Below are 12,594 nucleotides of genomic sequence, written 5' to 3'. Positions count from 1 at the left end.
TGCTGAAGTAAAGTGGCCAGCCCGGTCTCCTGATTTGACATCTCTTGATTTTTTCCTGTGGGAAGCAATCAAACATAAAGTGTATGCTCAAATCCCATCCACGCCAGACGATATGAAGCAATCTATCATCGAAGCGTGCACTGATATCTCACGTGACACCCTCGTAGCCGTTCACAAATTATTCGAACGGCGACTACAAATGTGCATTTCAGGAGAGGGGAAGCATTTTGAGCACATGCGTCAGTCAAGTTTTGTATCATGAACAGTATGTATTTTGCATCTTTGTGTGTATTTGCTTCGTATTGTGATCAATAGAAAATATTTTCAAATAAAAAACAAATTAGTACGAAATAATTGTGACCAATAAGGACGTCCTCATTTACATTTGCATTTCAGTTACTTAAAATGTATTAACATCTTGTAGTATTTTAATACTGTATGTTATCTACTGTTTTGGTATCACAGTCGTCAAATAACTGAATAATATTTGCGCGACATCATCAGTTCATTTTTGCGCAAAATATCTCAGTATGTATTACTATTGTCGGGTAAATGGACGTGTTTGTGTAAGGACGGACTCGCGAAGTTCGCTATGTACTCTACACAACGGGAAAGGTCGCAATGGACAACGCCGCTTCGAAGAACGAACACGATACGAGACTATATCTGTGTCTCAAAAACTATTCGCATAAATATTATATACACATATATTTGAAACGGTTTTTTTTAGCTCATCATGTTACGCTAAAATTTAACATAGGGTTCCATTATAAAAAAATACAAATATGGCCTCACATCTCTGTGCTAAATATTAGCACAAACATGAAATGTGATGTATTCAAGTAGCCCCTGTCCCTGCAATTCACTGTCCAAACGGCATCTTTGTATCTATTACGGTTGGGGAGATACAAGGGGTGTTATGGCTTAACTGCCTCACCCTGTAAGCGCCATGAAGGCTAATATGATCACTCAGTGCAGAGCACTCTTCGCTCAAACTCGTGAGGGACTTGGCGTGATGCGACGAGCAAACAGAGAAAAAAGGGCTAGGGGACGATACTTTGGTAGTGTACGGCAAATGGAAATATGGACTGAGGAGGGAGCATGCTTGGGTAGTTCGTGCAGTTGTGACTAACAAATAAGCAGGAGACCCGGGTTCGAGTCCCGGCCGTGGTGCAAATTTTCATTTGTGGCCAATGAATTCTTTTATTGCCCAATGCGACAGAGTTCAGAATTCCTCCTTTCTGAACACAAGCGCATTATGTCGGTGGTCACACCCCGTACTGAGCACGTTAACCAGTTGTCGGAATGTGTGTGCAAACCCGCCAAATTGGAGAAAACCAAGAACATCTTTGTCTACCATTATGCATGTTGAAGCTGTTTATGATCTATATTCTTCACATTGTTTCTGCTATACTGTCACCTGTTTATACTGTTTCGTGGCGAAATAAACGCAACCTTGCAAACTTTCCCTTTGTTGCATTAATTTTGGACATCAGTGTATGTAAAGTACACCAGCGGCAAGATGGAATCAATACCTTCACTGCGCGATAAAGATGGTGATGTCATTGACAACAGTGCGCTAAAGCAGAGTCACTAAACACGGTTTTCCGAATTCTCTTCACAAAAGAAGACGGAGTAAATGGTTCAAATGGCTCTGAGCACTATGGGACTTAACATCTGTGGTCATCAGTCCCCTAGAACTTAGAACATCACACACATCCATGCCCGAGGCAGGATTCGAACCTGCGACCGTAGCAGTCGCGCGGCTCCGGACTGAGCGCCTAGAACCGCGAGACCACCGCGGCCGGCGAGACGGAGTAAACACTCCAGAATTCGAATCACTATACAGTCAAGGAATGGCCTATTAGGAAGTCATATGTTCCTGGAAACGTAAAGGGATATGATAAAATTACAAGCAGATATCCTCGGGTAGCGAAGCAGCTTAAAAGACTTAAGAAAAGCAAGCAATTCGGTTCGGATTGTATACCAGTCACGTTCCTTTCACAGTATGCTGATGCAGTAACTCCATACTTACCAATCAAATACAGCTTCTCGCTCGTCGAAAGATCCGTACCTAAAAATTGGAAGCTGCACAACTCCCACCAGTACCCACAAACGAAACAGGAGTAATCCGCTGAATTACAGACCGACATCACCAACGTCGATTTGTAGTAGGATTTTGGAACATACAGTGTGTTGGAACATTATGAATTATCTCGAAGAAAACGATTTATTGAGAAGTAATCAGCATGGATTCAGAAAATGTCGCTCTTGTAAAACACAGCTAGGAGCTAGGTCTTTATCTTCATGAGGTAATGAGTGCTATCGACAAAGGACCTCAAATTGATTCCACATTTCTAAATTTCCAGAGGGCTTTTGATACCGTTCTTCACAAGCGACTTTAATCAAAATAAGTGCCTGTGGAGTATCGATCGTCTCAATTATGCGACTGGATTTGGGAGTTCCTGTGAGGAAGGTCAGAACTCGAAATAACTGATGGAAAGTCATCGAGGAATACAGATGTAATACCCGCGTTCCCCAAGAAAGTGTTGCAGGCCGTCTGCTGTTTCTCCATAAATGTTTTAGGAGACAGTCTGAGGAACTCCCTTAGATTACATTAGTCAACAGCCATTTTGCATCTGGGATGTGATACATCAACTAGTTTTATTTTAGTGTGTAGAATCCTCAGTGAGTGTTTCCTGTGAAAGATAGTGCAAACTTTTTGTGCTTAAAACTTTCACTAAGAAAAATGGTAACTAGTAAATCTCGTTGCTGTCCAAACCACCCCGACAGCTTTTGTTATGTGTGTGGGAAATTCACTCCAAAAGCCCAAACAAAACCAATCACTGATCTGGTTAAGAAGGAACATAAATTGTATTTTGATTGTCTTGTTGGTGATCAAGATAAAAATGTTTGCACCTCGTGTTGCCTGCATAACCTGTACTACAACCTTAACCGAGAGGCTGAAAGGAAAACGCCGAGCCATGCCATTCGCTGTTCCGATGGTGTGGTGTGAGCTAATGACCATTATTCAGACTTTTACTTCTGTCTAACAAATATTTCGGGACATTCAAGCAAAACTAGACTTAAAGTATCCAAATGTATCTTCAGTGCATTTTCCCGTGCCCCATGACGGGGGGTTGCCTGTTCCTGCCTCTAACTTTAAAGCCACGGAATCAGACATCATGTCAAGTGAATCAGAAAGTATTGAACATATAGACGAGTACTGCCCTCTTCACCTCTTCACCTCAGCTCTTTAATCAAAACGTTCGTGATCTAAAGCTTTCGAAACAGCAAGCTGAACTCTTAGGGTTGAGACTGCAACAACTGCTCCAGGGACAAAAATTTCCTGTTTCAGATCAAAGGTGTTTCCTTCGCTCAATATTTCGATATGCAGAATTCAATGTGTGTGTGTAGAGATGTCAATGGTTTGATGATGCAGTTAGGTGTAAAACATAATCCACAGGAGTGGCGACTATTTATTGATTCCAGTAAAACCAGCTTGAAAGCAGTACTACTGCAAAATGGCAATGCATTTCCATCGGTACCTTTGGCTTACCCAGTAGACATGGAAGAAACTCATGAAACCATGGCTTTGCTGCCAGAGGCAATCAAATATAAGGATCATGAATGGCAGCTTTGCTGTGATTTAAAAGTTGTTCCACTCCTTACAGCTTTACAGGCTGGATTCACGAAATACTACTGCTTTTTGTGCCTTTTGGAGAGCCGTGGCACTAAGAATCACTATACAGTCAAGGAATGGCCTATAAAGAAGTCATATGTTCCTGGAAACGTAAACGTGAACGATACCCCATTGGTTGAGCCAGGTAAAATCATTTTGCCTCCCCTTCATATCAAGTTGGGCCTTATCAAGAACTTTGTAAAAGCTCTGGATAAAGAATGTGAGGCATTCAATTACTTAACAGAAACGTTTCCCAAATTAAGTGAGGCAAAGCTGAAAGAGCGTATATTTTTTGGACCACAAATAAGAAAAGTGGTGAAACATCCAACTTTTGATACCAAAATCACAGATATTCAATTAAGTGCTTGGTCTTCTTTTAAAGCAATTGTGAAAGGCTTTTTGGGTAACAGAAAAGACAAAATCTATGTTACCATTGTCAATGATCTGTTGGACAACTGTAAGAACAATGGGTGTAGAATGTCGCTTAAAATTCACTTTTTACATTCCCACCTTGATTTCTTCCCGGAAAATTTGGGAGCCGTAAGCGATGGGCATGGTGAACACTTTCACCAAGACATTCTTATCATGTAACACCGTTACCAAGGCCATTGGAATCCTTCGATGATGGGTGATTACTGCTGGGGTCTTGTTAGGGGGTCTGATGAAACGGCAAACAAAAGAAGAGCTCCGTCGTCGCATTTTTCATAAACCAAATACGATTGAAGATGAAAATATCTTCTGAACTAATTTGGACCTTTTATTGGCATCAAGCCCATATATACATACAAAATAGTATTGATTTCAAACTTCCTGTATGTGTATTTTTGTTTGGCTTAATTGTGGCAATTTTCCCTATTACCATTTTTTATTCTACTGTGTATCTAGGAAATGTGACGTCATAGAGGAAAACTGATTGTACCAGTGTATTCAGCACCCCAAAATTAGGGAAATCCACCCATTTACAAACCAGATGCAGAAAAAAGTTTAAATTTGTTAACTAGTTTTATTTGCAGATGATGCTGTCATTTAGCGTCATTTCTTAAAAATTGACATACTGCCAATTGGAAGTATGCCACCTTTGTAAAGATGTGAATAATAACTTGTTATGTCACGATGGCTTATGGACATAAAAAGATATTCCATGTTTTGACAACTAATTTCAATTTTCAGACGTGTTAAATCCACCAAAAAGTTACGTACAGATATATAAAGAAATACAGTTAGGCATTTTGAATACCATCAAGTTATTTAACATTTCGACGTAATTCAGGTTTTAATTACCTAAACTGATGGTACAGTACCTACGGATACTATGGCAACACAAATGAAAAACTTTTCAAAAGCTTATCCACAGTGTGTAGCGCTCTGTTGTACACTGTTCAAAGCATTACAACCTTCATGAAAGCTATGTTTATGAATATCTAAAACGACACAAGTACATTTTTACCTGGACCTCTACACTAAGCTGGGATTCTTGCTTTAATGAGCAGTCCTCCTGATTATCTGGCATCCTATTACGCCTCCGGAACTAACCCAAATTCTCTGTCTCTCGACTTTCCCCTCCCAAGTTCTGAAATTCATCCACCTCGGCAGCAGCACCACTGATAGGAATGGTGGCGGAAGGTCCGTCTGACAGCTCAGGACCAGAAAAGTTACTCTTGTGAACAATGAAGTAAGAATTTCGTGAATCTCTGCACTTGTCGCAGTGGTCACATTGATAAACATCTTCACTGCAATAAAAGTCTTCAAATGCATAAGATTCCCGGGTCCCTGGCTAGCAGATACGCCCTGCGCCATCATTCTTAGCTGCGGTAGTACTCCCGTGATGGAAGGAGCTCTGAGAGTAAGTTCGAAAACGATGAGGGAACCATTTATTGATATCGAGAATCAGAACCATTCCATATGATGTGGTTCGATAACCTTATGTTTAAGGTGACAGCTTATGCAAAATAGGAAACCTAGGCTCAGGTCCTGGTACTCGCACAAACTCACACGTGTCCCTTCAGATGTATACCTTTCATTTTCCCGTCGGCTCGTAGCTTGATTTGTCAGTTGTTTCATTCTCGCTGTTTAATGTACACTTGTGACCGCCAGCTACCAATTTTCTTCTCGCGGATCACGTAATCTATCCTACTTCCACTCTACGTCTAGCTAATCTACGCCAGTAGTTAAGTATATTTTCACTAGTTTTTACTTTTAGAACGCTTTTTCTCACTATAAACTGTAAATTGTGACTATTCTTAAACTTATACACTGACGGAAAAATTTCTGCACCGAAAAGTAATTAATGTAGAGTAATGAAATTTCGTGAATACATTTGTCTAGGTAACATATTTAAGTAATTAACATCGCAGCTTCACACGTTAATGTAAGCACGAGATAAGCCATTGAAAGTGAGAAATGCTGATACATTAATAAGAGGTGTAACAGCCAAGATTTTGAATGCAGGCATGCAAACGAGCATTAATTGTGTTGTGCAGGTGCTGAATGTCAGGCTGTGGGATGGAGTTCCATGCCTGTATCACTTGCTCGGTCAATACAGGGACGGTTAATACTTTTTCTGGATGACGTTGGAGATGTCGCCAGATGTTGTCCCATATGTGTTCGAGTGGAAACAGATTTGGTGATAGAGCAGGCCAAGGCAACATGTCGACACTGTGTAGAGCGTGTTGTGTTTCAAAACCGGTATGTGGGCGATAGTTATTCTGTCCAAAAGTATCCCTGGACTGCTGTTCGAGAATGGCAGCCCAACAGGTCGAATCGCTAGACTGACGTGCAGATTTGCAGTCAGGGTGCGCGGGATAACCACCAGAGTGCTCCTGCTGTCATACGAAATTGCACCCCAGACCGTAACTCTAGGTGTAGGTCCAGTGTGTCTAGCACCCAGACAGATTGGTTGCATGTCCTCAGCTGGCCTCCTTCTAACCAACACAAGCCTATTACTTACATCGAGACAGGATCAGCCTTCAATGCAGAACCAGCTTTCATCACAAAACACAACTGACCTTTATCCTGTCCTCCATTGGGCTTTCCCTTGACACTACTTAAGACGTTAATGGCTGTAGTTTGGGGTCAGTGGAATGTACGCTATAGGGCGAATGGCTGTGTACTGTCCTTGGTGTAACAGAACTGTAACAGTTCGTTGTGTCATTTTGGTACCTGCCGCTCCTCAAATTGCTGCTGCAGATGCAATACGATGCGCCATATCCATACGTCGAACACGGTGGTCTGCCCTTTCGGTAGTGCCACGTGGCCGTTCGAAGCCCGGTCTTTTTGTGACCGTACATTATCGTGACCACCGTTACCAGGAATCATGTACAGTGGGAACATTCCTGCCAAGTGTTTCTGCAGTGCTGTAGAAGAAACATCCAGCTTCTCACAAACCTATTGCACAACCTCGTTCAAACTAAGTGAGGTGTTGATAATGGCGTCTTCGTGGCCTTAAAGGCATTCTTGAGTAACATCATTTCACCACGACAAACCTCAAAGGTAACTAACTTTCACGACTGTTACAGACTGTATTTGAAGCAACTGTATCCATACACAATTTTAGGAGCGAAGGAGCTTCATTACATTGGCTTCGCAACTTGTATCATTTTTATTATTATTAAAAAATGTCAACAAAAGATGCAGTACTGCGATACGTCATTTTTTTCAAGTGCTGATCTGTAATTGATACACACCACAAGAAATCGGCTAAAGATTCGAAATAAATGGAGGCCCGTGGCGATCTCAGACCAGCGGAGGGGTTGTCGCCACCATGGGGCAAGGTAGATAGTGGGTTCATTAACTGGGCACTTTCAAATACACTGGCAGTCAGTGCTGTTCATTGCTTACATACATTGAGACACATGAATGCATGTGATGTATCAAGAATTCCATAACTCAAAATTATTTTATTAAAAAATAATTACCTACTTGATAACACAGATGAGATTAGTGGTCATATATCAATGTGATACCGGTAATACTTAATAAACATTTATTTCTTAGGGAAAAATCACGTAGTTTGTTAGCTCGTGTCATGTTCCTCTTCGATTTTTTCTTTCGCTGGTATCTCCTTCAGGATCTTCTAGAGCTCCCGATTAGCCGCTCAGCTAATCGCAAAACTGTTTAGCTGATCCTGAAGAACATCCCAGCGTAGGGGTCGAAATGCCGATCTTGTAAGAAGGAACAGAAGAGAAAAATGAAGCGGGCTAACAACCTACAAGATTTTACCGCCAATAAGGCGAAGCCACAGACTTAGATAGTATTCGTTTTGTGGGGAAACTTTGTAATACTGAAATGACTGTTTTAGTTGGTTCTCTTTGTTGTCAAATAAGTTTTTCTGGTGTCAGTCACAATTTTCTTTCACGTACTTCTGTTAAGAGACTTTTTTAGATACAATTCTGAAGTTAAATAAGTTCAAAGTGCGTTTTTCGTCTATTATCGGCGTATATTTACGAATGATGTTTGCGATGTATGAGCTTCTGGATTATTCTGTTGCGTTCATTGTAGTATGTAAACACACGCAATTTTAACCCTAGCTCTACCAATGCACTTTCTATAACATGCTTTACCAAGGGTGAGGGGGGGGGGGTTACTTAGTGTGCACCCTAAAAAAATTTAAAACGCCAAATTTATTTACTGTTGTTGACTTACGTTAATAACAAAATTTTTAAAGAGGTACTGATATGTAAATAGGGTACAGACCCTGAAAATATCTTTTAGAGCACGCTTAGCAATATCGACGCATGAGCAATAACGTGTACTGCCAAGCTGGGATTCTTCATAACCACCACACAAAATTTAAAAACTATAGATTTCGTAAGCTGTTGTTGAGTTTCACTGTCAGCATACTTTTTAGAGATACTGACGCGAATTAAGATCCCGAAATTGAAAATATTGGAACTGACGTTCATTGTGAGAAGCGACATCTACTACTGAGACTTAAATGTTTGGGATAAGTTTATCCGAAAAATTTAAATCAGTTATGGAATCTGGCAGAAAAATTCATTAAAAACAAAAATTTTTTCACACTTTTAAAATATGAAGTAACTGACTAAATTACAATACTTGGAAAAGGTAAGCATAAAGTACTTCTTCCCTCTTTGATAATTCGAGGATTAAAGTGAGTAATGGGTCTTTCTACAAAGTAAAGGTAAATTTGGGGAAAAAAGCATTTATTACGGTTCTCTTGTACACCTCTTCTACAGAAACTCACACATGTTAAACATCACTTTCACAGTTCACAGCACATATACACTTTAATAATAGCAATGTACAACAACAAACAATCACACATATATTAACGGAGGTAGGATGCTACAGGTTGTCGACAGAGCATGTTAACTATTGTTTAGCTCCGAGGGTATTTTTCGTATGTAATCTGAATCGCCATTTGCTAAGAAATTAGTTACTGTGGTACTTATTTCTCAGTATATTACCCGTGGTATGTTAATTCTCTATGAAAAAATCTTTAAAAGTATGTCAATAGCAATTTTTACATAATTATGTTACTTAAGGGAATATTTCTCTTGATTTGTCTGTTCTCAGGTCTGAAGATGGTAGTTAAGCTAACGAAACTGGTCATCATATGGATAATTTTTTATGTTAAGTACTATTAAAAGACTATATAGAAAAATTTCGAAAGTTTTAATAGGTTTTGTAGAAAGTTTTTAAAATTTTTATAATTTACAGTTGATTATCACTATTTAATTTGCTTATTTAACGAGTTATCGACCCATTTAAAGAAATTTACTGACAAGGAATACCCTGAGTGTGAGGTCACAAAAGACCAATGACGTTAACGGCACTCGACGGCCCACATATTGTCTGTCATGCAACCGCAATATTGGATGCCAATGGCAGCAGGGGACGGGCCTGGAGGTACCCAATGGTGGGCACAACGTGTAGTTGAACTGCTTAGTCGACGAGTCACTGACAACAGTGCTGCAATAGTCGCTACTACACGATATAAGGTGTGATCATGATCCATATTCAGATTGAAAGGAGGGTATAAGATGAACATCAATAAAAGCAAAACGAGGATAATGAAATGTAGTCGAATTAAGTCGGATGATGCTGAGGGAATTAGATTAGGAAATGAGACACTTAAAGTAGTAAAGGAGTTTTGCTATTTGTGGAGCAAAATAACTGATGATGGTCGAAGTAGAGAGGATATAAAATGCAGACTTGCAATGGAAAGGAAAGCGTTTCTGAAGAAGAGAAATTTGTTAACATCGAGTATAGATTTAAGTGTCAGGAAGTCGTTTCTGAAAGTATTTGTATGGAGTGTAGCCATGGACCATAAATAGTTTGGACAAGAAGAGAATAGAAGCTTTCGAAATGTGGTGCTACACAAGAATGCTGAAGATTAGATGGGTAGATCACATAACTAATGAGGAGGTATTGAATAGAATTGGGGAGAAGAGGAGTTTGTGGCACAACTTGACTAGAAGAAGGGATCGGTTGGTAGGGCATGTTCTGAAGCATTAAGGGATCACCAATTTAGTACTGGAGGGCAGCGTGGAGGGAAAAAATCGTAGAGGGAGACCAAGAGATGAATACACTAAGCAGATTCAGTAGGATGTAGGGTGCAGTAGGTACTGGGAGATGAAGAAGCTTGCATAGGATAGAGTAGCATGGAGAGCTGCATCAAACCAGTCTCAGGACTGAAAACCACCACAACAACAACATTCAGATTCTTGGCTATATAATAATATGTACAGAATACACACCTAGGACAAACAAGCCGAGATTTCCACACCAGGAATACAGAGCATATTAGAGTCAAAACACGCAACAGACACACAACATCAGAAATAGCCACACACATACAGCATAAAGGAAATGTACAGTAAAATTTCAGAGTGCCCCACCAACTAAATAAAGCTCATAAAATGGATACGTCGGAAGAACTAGAGGTACGTTCACATCACAAAAAGAGTAAAGACAGAAAACTGGCAAATGGTTCACAAGAAACCCCCTTGAGTACGAGATTGCAAGTTCAACCTTTAGTAAGGCTCATTTGAAAGTGTTATGCTGACAGTGATGACAGGAAAAGTATTAGCTGCTAATGATTAACCATGTGCATCAGAAGGTCGATAGATTATGAGTGTCCGGGAGGTGCAGAGATCAACCTTCTACCGGATGTATTTATTACACTTCGCAAAATGGACATCGTCGACATTCAAGAAATGTTAAAAACAAACCATTAACTTACACCATGAACACCTAATGAAAAATGGTGCGCCATTGTGATTCCAAAGATTCACACTGTCAAGACGGAAGGCGAACCCCTTGAGACTTACAAACCGTGAAGGATGTTCAGCGCCGGCCGGAGTGGAAGTGCGGTTCTAGGCGCTACAGTCTGGAGCCGAGCGACCGCTACGGTCGCAGCTTCAAATCCTGCCTCGGCCATGGATATGTGTGATGTCCATAGGTTAGTTAGGTTTAATTAGTTCTAAGTTATAGGCGACTGATGACGTCAGAAATTAAGTCGCATAGTGCTCAGAGCCACTTTGATGTTCAGCTAGGTAGCCACTCTTAAAGAATGCATACAGCATCATATTGGCGTATCTTGGTGATGAGAACAGATGGAATGTGATGACATGCAACCAAATGCGAAACAGTCTGTCGTGGAGCTTATCGTGAAACTGGCTATCTTTTAAGGAGTAGCTGCAGACAGTACGACAATATGTTTTATGGGTAAGGAAACAACAAACATCCAGAGGCTGAATTTGTCCAGTGGTTTCAGGTGGTGTGAATTACGGAGACACTCACTTTTCAGAAGGGATATTTTGCTCTAAAGGAGTATGATTTTTATACGAAGTCCAGAAATCAAGCAAAAGCACGTTGCTTTGATCAGCTATTGGCCAAAAGCAGTGTTCATACCGTAGTTGTAGTTCTCTTACGCTCATTTTCTCCACTCTCGCTTCTGTGACGTAGGTACCCCCTACTGCCCTTGCAAGATCAGGCACACGAGAAAGAATCGTAGGGGACAGAGCACCTCCAACTTCTCGCAGCGCAGCCAATTTGCCATCCAGATTAACTGTCGGCGTGCTTTAAGGCACTGATGTTAGCTGATATTCATATAATTCTCTGGGTTCCTCTAATTTCTAGGGTTCCTTTCATATGCATTTCCTCTTCAAATCACAACTGGTCGGAGTTGAAAACAAATTCCTTACTGAACGATGAGATAAGTTTGCTTGTCTCATCTGACCGATTACGCAGATTGCTTTGCATCGTCAAGATGACACTTTGGCTTTGTGATGTTTGCGTTAGAGCCTCAATAGAATAAAACCTCGAAGTCCTTCTCAGACGCACAGCCGAAGGCCTTCCGTACACTGACAACATAAGAGGTGATCAGGAAAATTCCGTTCGAAGGCCGCACAAACCCCTTGCCTACTTGTCGCTGTTTATATATCCACGTGGTTGCACATAAGCTGCAGCAACTTTTTAATCACCCCTTACAAAACGGTTTTTATCTTTTTCTTTTGTGGTGTTTGGATCTCGATGATTCTTTACTTTTTCCAGTGTTGAGCCAACCGTAAAAGCTGTATACTCATTGGTAACAGCAATCGGTTTCACTATGTTTATTTCCTGTTGTGAGTGTGCTACACGCCGCTAGTTAGTTGTCTTTAATTCCGCTACTCATACGTGTATGTATGTGGTGAAAAAACAGCGTTATAAAATCGCCAATTTGATCCTTTACTTTTGAAAGGTATTACAGATTGTTTAAGTAATCACTCATTACCTATATTGATCGATGGGTGTACTCAGTAGCAGGAATGATAATTTATCTACTGATTTTACTTTACTGAGCTTGCCGTACATCACGGAGCAGCGTTGTGACCTCGACCAAAAAGCGTCGATATTAATCCGCCAGAACACAGTTTATTGCCCCATAATTTGCGTGGCCCACGCCCTCG

The sequence above is a fragment of the Schistocerca cancellata genome, chromosome 3 (genome assembly GCF_023864275.1).
Source record: "Schistocerca cancellata isolate TAMUIC-IGC-003103 chromosome 3, iqSchCanc2.1, whole genome shotgun sequence".
NCBI classification, from domain to species: Eukaryota; Metazoa; Arthropoda; class Insecta; order Orthoptera; family Acrididae; genus Schistocerca; species Schistocerca cancellata.
The sequence above is the reverse complement of the archived record's forward strand: the minus strand, read 5'-3'. Positions refer to the sequence as shown.